The 12,500-nt window shown below is 39.0% G+C and overlaps 1 long non-coding RNA gene across 1 annotated transcript in view; it reads right to left on the reverse strand.

Moving 5' to 3' along the window:
• The window catches only part of LOC116687530 (uncharacterized), a 7,280-nt gene extending 1,653 nt beyond the window's left edge, over positions 1-5,627 (reverse strand). Inside the window, exon 1 of the long non-coding RNA XR_004331580.1 lies at positions 5,550-5,627. This is a non-coding gene — a long non-coding RNA (uncharacterized LOC116687530). The remainder of the gene's footprint in view (positions 1-5,549) is intronic.
• Positions 5,628-12,500: the final 6,873 nt, after the last annotated feature.

The raw sequence follows: 12,500 nt of genomic DNA on the forward strand, positions 1-12,500 counted from the left end.
GAGCGCCATCTAGTGGGCTCAGAAAATAAAGACACTGGTTCACGAAGCTTCATTTGGCCATGACTATTTAAGAGTTAAATACGTTTAATGAACATGCAGCATGATAGGTTGATACGATAGCGAATTTAGCAATTAGACTTTTTTTAAGGAGTACAGAGGACGTGGATAGGAGTACCCCTACACCCTCTGTTTGGCACAATAAGTGGCTTGAGATCATCATGGTTTGCAGTCGTTAGACAAGAGAGGAGGGTTCAAATAATTCAATTTCAATTTTATTTATAGTATCAATTCAAAACAAGAGTTATCTCGAGACACTTTACAGATAGACCACACTCCAGAATTTACAAGGACCCAACAGTTCTAGTAGTTTCCTCCAGAGCAAGCAACAGTGTGACAGTGGCGAGGAAAAACTTCCTTTTAGGCAGAAACCTGGGACAGACCCAGGCTCTTGGTAGGCGGTGTCTGACGGGCCAGGTGGGGTTAGAATGAAGAGTGGCAATAACAGTCACAAAAAATAGTAGTTTGTAGTAGTTAATGGCATAGCAGGGCACTGTGCGGCATTACAAGCCACAACAGGACGTGGCAGGACGTAGCAGGACGTAGCAGGGCACAGCAGAACGTAGCAGGATGAACATGGCATCGCAGAACATGTAGCAGGACCATGGCGACAGCTGCTACCATGATTTTGGAGCCTTCCATATCCAAGGAAACATGCTGGGGAAAAAGAACATAAGGACTCCGGGGAATGACTCCCCAGAGCTCGGTTAGTAACAAGCAGTTCTGGGACATGGATTCACACTAAATGGAAAGATAGAAAGATAGATGAGAGAGGAGCTCAGGGTGTTGAAGGAATATCCCTAGCTGTCTCAAACTTTTTCATCATAGCTAGGAGAGACAGGGTAAAGAGAGGAGCCTGGTCGGGCTAGAACTCTCCTCTGGCTCCCGTTCTACTTTTAGAGACTCGAGGAACCACCAGTAACCCTGCATTCTGGGAGCGTAGTGCTTTCGCAGGGTTGTAAGGTACAATGAGCTCTTTAACCCTGGGGGCCCTGAGGCCATTGTTACAGTTTAATTTCCGTCTGGATTTATTTTATAAAAAAGCTTGTAAAACATCAACCCTGTTGTCTACAGTCAAGATATGAACATCTTTTTTTTCAGGGCAAACTGGGTTATTAGAATGTTTGGGTTGCAGTGAGGTCACTTGCATGTTAAAAATGGTTGTAGGGCCTTAAAGATAAAAAAATAAATAAATAAATGAATCTTCCAGATATGTATTGATATCACAGACATAAGCCATTTTCCATTCTAAAACACTTCTCATATGTCTTGGGAGTCACACTATGAAGAAATAATCATAACTTATACAGTTGAGAAAATACATGCATTTCTTTCCAAAAAAGTCAAGACGTTTTGCTCTCATGACATAATAAATAATAATTCATATTTATTGATATTACACCCACAGCAATGTTTAACAAGCAAATATGTGTCTAAATATTGCATTATTTGGCTTCCATAGAGTCTAAAGGCCTTTTTGTCCCCTCTGGCCTTCCATACAAGAGGGGTGTCTTTATCTCTCATATATGGGCATGTACTTCCTGAAAAATAGACAGGACAGACAGAGAGAGAGACGGATGAGCGAACCAGCGGCAAAAATGAGCCAAAACGCGATGAATTATGGATATAAAGTGGTCAATCTTGGATATAACAGTATGGATTTAAAGCCCAAAGAGGCTGAAGTTCCAGGCTGGATAGAAAATCCCCTGTAGAGGCTAGAAAGACAGGGAAAAGACTGCCGTAAACCTGAAAACGTCAGGATTTAAACGAAACCAAAAGTTAGCAAATCGCTTGTATGGTTCAAAAGTAATTAAACTAGGAATCAGAGGTACTTTTTTACTCGTGGGCGAGTGTCTCGGGCTCAGAGAGTTAAGATAAGATGGTGCCTGACCATGAAGAGCTTTGTAGGTGAGAAGAAGGATTTTAAATTCTATTCTGGATTTTACAGGAGACCAATGCAGAGAAGCTAAAACCGGAGAGATGTGGTCTCTTTTCCTGGTTCCTGTCAGAACACGCGCTGCAGCATTCTGGATCAGCTGAAGAGTCTTTATGGACTTTTTCGAGCTGCCTGATAATAGAGAATTGCAGTAATCCAGCCTAGAAGTAACAAATGCATGGACTAATTTTTCTGCATAATTTTTAGACAAGATATTCCTAGAATTTTGCAATAAATACATTCCTGAGTTTACCAATTAGTGATTGACAAAGCAGTCACTGCGTAACCATCGTCCCAGCACCACTATATGCACAAATTAACTTTGGTGTAGCACTTTTTGGTCGGACCAGACAATAATAATGACTGTTTGATGTTTCCCCCAACACGCTTCTTACACTGTGAAAGTAACACTTGGGTGGGGACGTTTTGCGACAAGCTTGGGAGACTGAGATGGGAGCTGAGTGTGGCGATGACACTGTCAAATTGACATCCTTCAGACGTTGTGTTTGGGTGGTTGAGCAGGGTGATTGGGTCCCCAGGCAAAACCTTTTGAAACACTCGACTCCTTTTTAATATGTCTTTTTTTCCTCCAATCATTTGTCTTAAAACTTTATACCCAGTGATCCTTCTTGTCTTACTCAGCACCTCCTTCACACTGTTTTGGTACTTGGTTTTGTCATTTTGCCAAAGAGTTTTTTTCCATTCCCTGTTCTCCAGCCCATTTCCCTCTAGAATGACTTGACTTTGCTGCTCCAGGATTGAAGCCTCTTGTTTTCTGTTGAGGTTTAAGATTGGGAATACGGAAATGTGTGTGAATGGATATTAAGGAGCAGAGCCTTTGGTATCCTGTCTATGTCCACCACAGATTAGTAAAAGGATTGTCCTTATTGAATATGTATCAGCTCTGACAAATGATACATCAAATGTTTTGTGTTATGGAATAAAAATTGAAAAAAGCTGTAGCAGATAAATGCAGATTGGTGTGCTAGTATTTTATTTATGGCAGCTAAACGGTGCACAATGTGGCAATTAGTTTATTTTAATAGTTGATGAAACATTTTAGTAGAATCAAATCAGTCAGTACATTTACATGCACACCAATATTTTACTATTATTCTGAATATGACAATATTCCAAATTTCATAAAGGTCATGTTAATGGCATATTTTGGATGGATATGTGCTTTTCTGACTATAGCATTTTCCGATCTAAGACGTGGGATATTCCTGCATTATTCCAATTTTGAAGGCATTGTTTTGGCCATGTATACAGCGCATTTGTAATTTGCGTCTCATTCAGGGTTTTAACCGCAGGCGTATGGTTAGCTCTGCGTGTTGACTGGTTGGTTTGGGCACATAAACCATAGCAACAGTTTGCAAGGCTGCAGACCCATTAGGAAGGAGAAACGCAGCTTCTTTTAAAGATTATCAAAGACTTGGATATCAGCAGGATTGTGGAGATGCGCACACATCGCTACGCCGACCTTATAAAGAAGCTGGTTAAAGAAATGAAAGCGGGACGCTGTGTTCCTACGCATGGTCCAACAAGTCTGCAGCAGCTGGTAAAATTAGATAAAAATCCTGTTTTGCACGGCTACATGTGAACAGGAATATTAGTGAAATAGGCCTACTCACTTTCATTAGTCATGTAGACAGATTAGTCGGATTATTCTTTTTTCTTACTCTCCCTCCCTCTTGCTTTTCAGTTCTTAGCGTAACACTTAAAGGCATTTGGTGACTATAAGAACACTAGATAATATCCCAGCCATTATTCTTAAACCCTTGTGTTCTTTTCCCGACAAAATTAAAAATTAACAATTTTGACGCGTTCATTGATGTTTTTAACTTTTTGTTTTTTTGTTTTTTCAACACTTGATGCTTTTTTTCAATGTTTGTCACTTTTTTTTGACATTTTCAACATTACGCAACACTAACTTATTAACTTTAGTTTTACAGTTGTTTTGGATTTCATGGTCAATAAACCTTATTTATAGGAAATTATATCTAATGCTTGATAGTTTAGACTAAAATAAAAAAGGACTGGAATGTAAAGGAATGGATGTTGATGGATAATCACTGACTGGAATATGTCAACTTTTACTCAACACTATTTAAAAACCCCTTCAGTTTTTTTCAAATGCTAAACAATTGAATAAGACAGCTCAAAATTACCCCAAATAGCATTATGTGGAATCAATGATGTTATTTTGCGTAATTACAATTGGGTAATTAAAAAGAACAATGTCTCACTCTAGCCAAAACAGAGAGCTCAACACACAGGGTGAAAAGAGGAGCTGCAGCAAGGTGCGGGACAACAAATAAGTTGTATATGGTGTTTTCTGAAAATCAAACCATTGTGGTACAACCTCAAAATACAATTATGAACCTGAAAATGAGCATAATATGAGCACATTAAGGTTCCCAATGCTACTGAAGGAAATTTATTTGTAACCAGACAATCTATAATTTTCTGAACGTTTCTACACTAGTAAGACTACACTTTTATATTAATGGTGAAAGAGTATTGTGGCTGTATAAAATGCTACACTATCATGCACATGCAATTAGTCACTGCAATGTGTGCAAGAGAAATGTCCAGTGAACACCAGGGTATGCTGTGATTATTGTGATTACGTTCTTGACTAAAATTGCAATAGTTTGTTACATTGCTACGTAACATTCAGTAGGAAGATAGATAGATAGATAGATAGATATTGATCCCATAAAAATGGGAGTATAATAATCATATCTAGAAACGGCTCTTGTTGGCCATAAGAGGTCTGTCAACTAGTACATTCTTAATTAGGCCACACATTTTTTTTTTTTTTTTTTTTTTTTTTTTTTTTTTTTTTTTTTTTTTTTTTTTTTTAGAATTACAAACAAATTATACAGTGAATCAACGCCTGTGATTAGGGGGTTGACAATTGCTTCTAATTGTCATGCAGATGAGGGGGTTTATCAATGCAGTGATGGAAATAGCTTAATCAGTGTTGCTTTAATTGCTGATTGGGTAACAACCACTTTATAAGTGGGTTGTCCAACACCAGCCAGCACCAGTGTCTTTGGTGTCTTCAACGTGAGAGAATGAAAGACCACATTTGTAATCTTGAGGCTACATGGAAGGCACCAGGTACACAACAGCAACAACAAAGTGCTAATTCCTTACACAGGTATTGTGTTGTAGCTTCTGTAACAAACAATCACCGTCACATATAGAAATAAAGTTTACTTACTTACTTACTTACATGCCAACGATTAATTATATCAACTACAGATAAGAAAAACCTCAAGACTTGTTTTCTTCTTTTGCTTATTGTGCTCTATTTCCCTTGTGCTTTTCACGGCAGCTGGATTCATGCAATATCACCCGTGAGATGATGTGAAATCCATCTTTTCAGGCTTTAAGTAAGGCCTTTGTGTCTGAACTATTAGCTTACTGAACCAATCGGCATCTGGTGAGGAGCTACTGGCAGCTAGGTGTTTAGGTGTGTACATAGGAAATCGCAAGGGGGGGGTACCCCATCTGAGGGTTGCCCCTCCACCCATTTACTCTTAACTACAACATGGCATTACTTCACGTAAATATACATGCCAACTTTCTTAAGCCAAGTGGCCTGTTATCCTTTATGCATTTTGATCCCCCGTCTCCTGGGTGACAGTCCTGCGTTTGGTTTGGGATTAGGAAAAGAAGAAAGGGAGTTTAGCAAATGTGACACAAACGACTCAATCACCCAGTCTCCTGGGTGAAAGTCTTGTTTTTTTTACCCATGCACCACCCTGACCAGCCTCAGTTTGTAGATTTTTTTGCCGTACAAATTACAGGCAATCCCAAGGTAACATAACTCAATGGAGGCCGAATGGCGTTGATATACACGGTAAACACAGAGTGTGCGTCTTGATAATTGGCGTACGTACGCCATTTCAGGAGCTAAGTCTGCTAACAGTCTGACGTTTTGGGACCGATTGTTGGCGAACGTTACATAGAGTTACACACTGGTAAGAGCAAATGGCGTTTAACAATGTATCCAGCTAATTTAAAGACCACACGTTTCTGCATTGTGTGAACCGCTAACTTCATTTACCCCACAGAGCTGGGGAGATAGGTCTGGCAGTGCGAGTGCCATGATCCAATCCTGGCTGAAGGTATGCCCAACTATTCTAATGCCCTGATTTAACAGAATGTATGGAATTACACATGCCAAAACCTTAAATATGTTTTGTGGTTGGTGTCGGAAATAATCTATTATGTATCTATTTTTAAACATGGTATAACATATTGTGAATAAGTCCATTACATCAGTATCAAAGCCGTTACAAGACATGTTATTGCTGCTCATAACATAATGACACAAGCAATATTGTCATGTATTGTACAAGCAATATTCCTCATACTTTGGTTTTTATTACATTTTGGATGTAAAGCCGTGGGCAGAGAATCAGGCTCAAGCATGCCATATGACGATGCTGACGGAAATATTGCATAGACTTGATAATGCGATTTGCAAAGCATGGTGCATCTTCAAAGGATCTCAGAAAACCAGGGCACAAAAACATGCAACATATTTAATCATCAGAGGTTGTTATTTAGGCTTTGAATGAATTTGAATATTTCACACAGTGATCAATAATTCCAATGGAGATACCGTAATGTTAACATTTGAAGTGAGCATTTTGGGGTGTGTGTGTGTGTGTGTGTGTGTGTGTGTGTGTGTGTGTGTGTGTGTGTGTGTGTGTGTGTGATTTTATTTATAGTATCAATTCATAGCAAGAGTTATCTCAAGACACTTTACAGATAGAGTAGGTCTAGAACACACTCCAGAATTTCATTCATTTCATATTCTCATATAGGTGCAGCCTTGTATTTCTGCACACAAAAAAAGCAAAATCAAGGCATTTCTCTCTGCTGCATAGTCTTTTCTCATTCACCACTTTGGAAACCCCAGGAACAGGAACCCGTTGGTCACACGGGGTTGTTTATGCTCTGTACCATTTGGCAGGTAAGATTATACTGGAGAATGTTCGAGGAACACCATATTACTGTCAGTCTCAAGCCAAAAAGACACAGTAAGAGCCTCAGTGCAGGCACAGCTGGCCAGCTTTCATATGCCTCTGGGCTTATGTAAATATCCTCTATGGGCTGAACATTGGTAAACAGCCTTATCACCTTCCCCACCAGGTTTGCACATTGCAGGTCTCTTTTTCCACTTTTCCCTCAATGGAAGTTAGAGAAGTGATCGTGTTGGCCTTGGCCCACGCAGATCCAAACAGGAAATTATGTAAATAAAGGATATGTTTTATTTTATATTAAGTACTTTGGATTAACTCACTCTGGTGTGGTACTCCATGTGTTAAAGGTTGTGTGACTCATAGGTACATTCAGTAACTATGAGAACTGAATCCTAATCAGACTATTGGAGATTGTAAGGTAGAAATTTGTATAAACTAAAGTTCTGCAGTGAGTAGTTTCACTGTTTATCCACATTATGCTAGAACACATAAGCAATCAAAGGAAAACTACAGATGACCTTATATTTAAAAAAAGCTAAGTCAATGTTATGTATTTTTCTTATTTATTTTTTTTGAGCTGGACAGGTGCCACGAGCAACTTACACTGTAGCAATTGCTTTGTTGGCAGAGGGAAGGTGTGAGAGTGGAGAGACACTGTTCCTTATTATAATTATTATTTTTTATATATGAAAAGACTTCCTTGTCTTTTACTTGCGTTCAAAACTATCACCACTCTTATTCTTTTATCTCTTCTGCAATTCAACTTTTAAATGGATAAATTCAGTTTTTTGTATATTATTCATCTACTCTCTAGGGTGTAGGCTTGTGCTTTTATGTAAGTACTGTATGTATCTATGTAGGTGTGTGTTATCTATAGCTGCTCTTACCTAATTGCCCCTTGTGGGATTAAGAAGGTTGTTAAAATTGATTATTTTTTTTTTTTTTTTTTAGGTCACATTTGAAGTTGTGTTCATAAGATGGTGGATGGCTTTGTTACGGCTCTTTAATGAATATTGCTAACGTTTAAGGGGCAATGATCGATACGTAGGTTATCAGTTTGACATTCATTAACAGCGTTTAGACTTTGTGACAGCTGATAGAGGCGCCCACACGTGACTTTGGATGTAAACTGTCAGGTTGTGACATTTTATAATTTTTCAACAAAAAAAAAGCCGTGTGCTTTTCATGTTCATGTGCGGCTGATGTCATTTAATTTAAGTAACACACCTGGCATATGTTAGGTTATTTTGATGGTGAATATCAAGATTTTCATTATGTTATAGTAGTACTTGCATTTCACATAACACATAACAAATTTGCTGGAATGCATTGAATCAAAATCAGTATCAGAATCACCTGATAAATAGATGAACACATGGACCTGAATGCAGCAGACACACTAACCCGTAGCAAAGCTGGGGATGGTGAAAAAAGCAGTGGTTTGATGAACATTATTTTTTTCTCCTTATGTGCTTATTAACTCAGACTAGAAAGACCGCAGTGCTTTCCACTTACTGTAATGTCAGGTTAATTATCGCCATGTGTACAAACACACGTCTTCCCACCTGTGTGCCAACCCAATTAACTGGCAGGCCGTGCTCACACATTTCCTGCAACCCAATTAGGAGCACAGAACCTTACCTGTTTTGGATTTTATAATCATAACATAATGCAAATCCTTTAAAACAAATCATATAAAAACCGTTGTAATCTAAGTAGTCTACATCAACGACATTCCACTTCTGGGATTGTTCAGGTGCAGCCGGAAAATCCGCCGGATGTCTGTCACCTTCTGCTTTCTTCGTGTTGGTGTTCTAAACTCCAGTGGATTTATGCAGCCCGGTCTCAATACAGTTTGTAAAATGGTACTCATTATATAAACTATTATATAAACTATTGATTTGTGTACAGGTCAAGTAAATGCCGTTATTTTCGTGTGTTGATTACAAATTTTAAAGTAATTTTTGTCAATGGAAAGCCTATTTTGTGAACACTGAACGATTACGGTAGTGAGTAGTATTAAAAAGCCGAAAATCCACGCAAGGAGGTTGGTTGGTTGGGGGGGGGAGGTGGATGTGTCAGACAACACTTTTAACCCCGGCGGCCAGGGATTGCATCCCGCGTGTTGCAGTTCCTTTCCGCGTTATTCTCTTCCTAACCCCAACCGTCTTCTTGTTGTCACCGGCGCGTGGCGTTTCATTTCCCCGTGGTGTCCCCCAGAGCAGCCCAGTGTCATGGCGGTTTGTGAAATGGTCACGTTCAAAGATCATGACCCGTACACATAATAATAAATGAGAAAATCGTGACCTGTACATGAATCAATAAATCAAAATAACGTGACCATTTCACAAACTGGTGTGATACTGGGTTGATTTCTGAGGACTAGGGTTACCTGGTCCTCAGATCTCTGCAAGCTAAATCCAGACAGCTAGCTAGACTATCTGTCCAATCTGAGTTTTCTGTTGCACGACTTAAACTACTTTTGAACGTACACATGTTCCAACAAAACAAGTTCCTTCCCAAAGATATTTTGCAGAGGCACTGTCATTGTGTCCGTGGCTTAGTACCACCCAAGACGATTGTGATTGGTTTAAAATAATGCCAATAAACCACAACATGTTTTTCTCCCATCCAGGAATGTTGTGTGGACTAGCCAGACCCTCCTTTCCAGCGCTGTGGAGGAAGGTGTGGCAATGCAAGAGTATAATCTAAGCGATTAGTAAAACCTGATCCAGGATTATGACTATATTGAAGTCGTTCATGAAATGTATCCCAACTCAATTGTACTCTATTGTTACTTTTCCTTACAGTGGATTTAGAACTTAATACAGAAATCTTGAATTAAGCAACTCTACGAGTTAATGAATAGCCATTGCCTTGATGAGAAGTTTCATCTTTGATTATTGATCATATGCCCAGAATCGTAGCCTTGTCATCATTAGGCAAGGCAGTAATGTATTCCATTACACACTGGAATGTCATCACACATCTACACTGTGTGACTAACAAGAAAATTAGCATTCTTGAAGCTTAAACACATGTCTCTCTCTCTCTCTCTCTACTGATCAGCAAATGTTTGCAAATTACTAAACCTGTCTCCGTCATGCTATGTTTCTGTCAGTACCCACATAAAGCGTGCAGAAAGGCTTTTCATATAACAGAGGAATCAAAAGCCTATTAACACTGAAATCAGACTTTCAATCTAACCAGTGTAAGTTTTGAGATATCCGTACATTTTGTTTCGGCCACAAGAAATGACCATGACTTAGTTGTACAGGCATTGTGCAACATGACCTCACAAAATTGACAGAAACTCTCTCAACTGATCTAGTCTCATAAAAGTGTCTTATGACATAACAAGTTCTGAGAAATCCAAATGGTGGAAATTATTGAAAAATACTAAAATGGGTGATGCAAATTTCCCATGGCAGCCCATGTAAAGGAGAGACCATAGACTTAATATATGCTGTCTATGGGGGAGACACTACAGGTGACTAGGGAAAATATTAATAACAGATATCATCATTAAACTTCCCCACTTTCATTAAGACAATGTTTTTATTAAAAATTAACATTAACATTGTTAATTGTTAATTATGCAAATAAGGCATTGTCTAAGAAAATATTCGCTATTTTGCATAACTAATGGTGTTTCTTTCTTTTCAACTAGGACCCTATTTTCCGATGCTTTAAGTGACTAATTCAAAATCTTTGAAATCTTATGAAGTCTGTAGTCCAGTATTAATATAAGTAAGAATTTTCTGTTGCCCTTTGTGGGAGATTTACCCCTTTTTTCTCACAAAATGCTTGTACTATCAAAGGTGCCCTGCCACACAAAACCGTTTTTCCTTGCATTTTTAAAAAATGTTAATGTGGTGAATGTGAAAATGAACTGCTACCTCTTCTGTCAGCTCTGGAGCCTGAACAGAAATAATAGGAAAAATCTGGCCAATTACAACATCTGGTCAGTCTGACATCATGCTGCCTGAGCTCATTACTATTCATGAGCTCACCCAGTTGTGCTGGGTAATGGATTCTGATAGCCGGGCTTTGATTGGCCAGCTGCTAGCCAATCAAAGTCAAGCAGCTTAGCTTGTTGAATATTAATGAGAAGTTGCACAAATTGAGCTGAGTCTTCCTGTAGGCTTTCTATACCATGCTAGAATGGCTTGAAACATGGTAACCAAGGCATTATTTCCACAAAACATGTTACAGAGTCTATGGTAGAACTTTAGACATTACCGCAAAGTAATGAAATACGTGTGGCGGGGCACCTTTTTAATGCAGTGTCTGTTGTTGCCAGGGAGTTGATGCTTATGCAAATCCATGTGCACAGTTTGCAAATCTTTTTGTTGTTGCAAAGTGTTTCATTAAATTTAAGTAACGTAGACACTTGGACTTCCATGCTCAAACTGGTAAATTTAATTTCCCTTGATTGACTCTCTGTACCATTAATCATGTATGCTCCCTGTGTTTAGTAGTAGATAGGGCACAAGAGGCTCTAAGTTACAATCTGAAGCAAGCATAGCAGACAGTCTACTTCGTAAGAAGAAGGAATCATGCTCATCTGTCCACATAGCTATGTACTGATGGGAATCAGAGAAGCTCTACAGTGCCTGGAAAATCTCCACATCTCCCCCATTAGGTTCATAAGGACAGACACTTGAACCCTTAATGAAGTATTGACCTATTGATAAATTGACATTAAAGCTTTTGCAATGCTTAACAGCAGGCGGGCTCTTCGGGCAGTTTCACTGTGCTTCAGCACACCAATTCTCATGTGTGACTTTTTCCTGTCTGACCCTGTTCTGCCGCATGGATTCTTGGTATAGCCCTTGAGCAAACACAAGAAAAGCACAACGATGCATTATTCACCATTATGTACTGTATGTATCTTACAGCCTGCATTGCCGGGGTGTGTAAGTAATGTGTGTGACAGCTAGAAATTAGCGGCAGAGGCTAAAGCTGCTCCTTTTACTGTACTTTTAATTAAGGGGGACTGTCCACAACATTATAAACTAATAAACTAAACTAACCAGACCCAATGGTGAAGTACAATGTTGGTTATTTTGGTCAAACTGTTTTGCCTTTTTTTTTTAAACTGTAAAATAATCTGTCACTGAGTGTTAACATACCAAAGAGAAAGAAATCTGTGGTTAGGGGTCTAGTGACTGTAATTGCTACTGGAGTGATCCAACCCATTCCCTAGTATTATTGTTCCCTCCACACAGTAAACCTGAATACTCAAGTTAATTGGAAAAGTTCAGAAACTTTTAATATTCTAAATATAATAAAGAGGAAAATGGGAATGTTCCATTCAAAAGTGTGTGTGTGTGTGTGTGTGTGTGTGTGTGTGTGTCCCTCTCACCCCTTGTGGAGTGGTATGTGTCATCCTCAAGCTTGGGTCCTCTGCCAGAGGCCTGGGAGTTTGAGGGTTCTGTGCAGTATCTTAGCTGTTCCTAGGACTGCACTCTTCTGGACAGAGACCTCTGATGTTTCAT

The sequence above is a fragment of the Etheostoma spectabile genome, chromosome 4 (assembly GCF_008692095.1).
Source record: "Etheostoma spectabile isolate EspeVRDwgs_2016 chromosome 4, UIUC_Espe_1.0, whole genome shotgun sequence".
Classification (NCBI taxonomy): Eukaryota; Metazoa; Chordata; class Actinopteri; order Perciformes; family Percidae; genus Etheostoma; species Etheostoma spectabile.